This window comes from Penaeus chinensis, chromosome 38 (assembly GCF_019202785.1).
Source record: "Penaeus chinensis breed Huanghai No. 1 chromosome 38, ASM1920278v2, whole genome shotgun sequence".
Taxonomy (NCBI): Eukaryota; Metazoa; Arthropoda; class Malacostraca; order Decapoda; family Penaeidae; genus Penaeus; species Penaeus chinensis.
The window spans coordinates 31179383-31181882 of record NC_061856.1 but is presented as its reverse complement, the minus strand read 5'-3'; positions in this window follow the sequence as shown (position 1 = coordinate 31181882).

The window sequence follows — 2500 nt, the reverse complement described above, 5'->3', positions numbered from 1 at the left end:
GGTATATTTGAAAATCCTTTCTTCCTCCCCCTCCTTCTATTCTTCTAATCGCCAACTCTCCCTCCCTCCCCCCCCCCCTCTCTCTCTCCCTCCCAGATCCCCACCACTCCCCAACTCTAATCCTTCTCCCCCCCCCCCCCCCCACCGTCTCTCCCTCTCCCTCTCTCAACCTTCTCTTAATCACCTCATTATACACCCTTCTCTCCCTCTCCCCCACCTCCACTCCCTCACCCTCTCCACCGCCTCCACTCCCTCACCCTCTCCCCACCATCTATATTTCTTTCCTTTTTCCTTACCTTCAGCCTGTTTCTCCCCCTCCCCCATACCCTTTCCCTTTCACATCTTCCATTTTCTTCCTCCTCTTTAGCCCATGTCCGTCTCTCTCTTCCCTCACCCTGACCCCTCTCTCCCTCCCCTACCCTCACCCCCTGACCCTCTCTCCCTCCCCCTCCCTCACCTCCCGCCCCTCTCTCCCTCCCCCATCCTCAACCCCGCCCCTCTCTCCCTCACCCACCCTCACCCCCTGACCCTCTCTCCCTCACCCACCCTCACCCCCCGCCCCTCTCTCCCTCCCCCACCCTCACCCCCCACCCCTCTCTCCCTCCCCCAACCTCACCCCCACCCCTCTCTCCCTCCCTCACCCTCACCCCCCGACCCTCTCTCCCTCCCCCATCTTCACCCCCCACCCCACTCTCCCTCCCCCACCCTCACCCCCACCCCTCTCTCCCTCCCCCACCCTCACCCCCACCCCAATTTCCCTCCCTCCCTCCCTCCCCCACCCTCACCCCCAACCCCTCCCTCGCCTAATTATGACACGGCATCTCCCCTACACTCACACCCCCACCACCACTACATTCCTCCTCGCTTAATTATAATCCAACGACCCCCCCATCTCGCTTTCTTGTCCACTCGCCCCCCTCCCCCCTCGCTCCGCTAGCCAGTGCAAGACGAGTGTGCGAATGCAGTGGCATGGTATTTCTCGACCCCCGCCGCCCCCTTGCGCGTCCGGCACCGAAATACTGCGAGGGGAACCAGGCGCGACGCACGGCGGGGACACACACACGCTCACACTATATACATACATATATATACATATATATATATATATATATATATATATAAATAGATAGATAGATAGATATATAGACAGATAGATAGATAGATAGATATGTATATGTGTATATATATATATATATATATATATATATATTTACATATTTATTAATTTATTTATTTATTTATATATGTATGTGTGCGTGTGTGTGTTTGTATGTATTTTATTTTTTGTCTTTTGTGTGTGTGTATGTGAGTGTGTGTGTGTGTGTGTGTGTGTGTGTGTGTGTGTATGTGTGTGTGTGGGTGGGTGTGTGTGTGTGTTTGTGTTTGTGCGCGCGTGCGCGCGTGTGTGTATGTGTGTGTGAGAGAGATAGAGAGAGAGAAAGAGAGAGAGAGAGAGAGAGAGAGAGAGAGAGAGAGAGAGAGAGAGAGAGAGAGAGAGACGTTGTGTGTGCGTGTGTGTTTTGCCCTTGTGTGTGACATATATATATACTATATACACATATGAGAAAAAATAATTACGGCGGTTTTTGCAAGTGTTCGCGATTGCGTCTTTGAAGAAAAGGCAAGTTACAATTATCCCAGAGCTTCTTGCCTTATGATCAGCAAAGTTATCGCCAATAAAACTCCAACCTGTAATATTTAAAGATGAAAATGTGACGTCACGTAACGAGACCACATTACGAATATTTTACATACATGATAACCCGATAATAAAGTTTTTGATGCAGATTATTCGTGAATTATTCTTCAGTCTGATAAATTTTCGTAAAAAACGAAGTGGTTCTAATTAGGTTTCATAGAAAAATATATATATAAAATACAAGTACAAAAGAATTGGACATGTCATATACCAATCACCGAGGCTAGATGGATAGATAGATAGAGAGATAGATAGATAAAGATACTATATTGTGAGAACAATAATTATGAGATATAATAACAATATCAACAACATTCATATCGATGAAAAAATAATAGATGTAGAAATTATATTGATAATAACAATAACGATTATGATATAACTGGTAATTACAATAATGATAATAGTAATGATAACTTGATGATAATAACAACAATAAGAATAATGGTAATAATTATGATGATGATAATAGTAATGCTATAGTAATATTGCTATGATTATCATTATCATAAATATCATATGTTTAATAAGTATAATAAACATTATAAAGATACAATAGTAATGGTACTGATAATAGTATTAATAATGATAATTATAATAATGACAATGATAGTCATGAAAATATAAATAATTTTAATAGCAATAATAATGTTCATAATTATAATAATGATAACAATATTGATGATGATAATAATAATGAAGATGAAGACAAAGATGATGATGATGACGATGATGATGATGATGATGATGATGATGATGATGATGATGATGATGATGATGATGATAATGATAATAGTAATA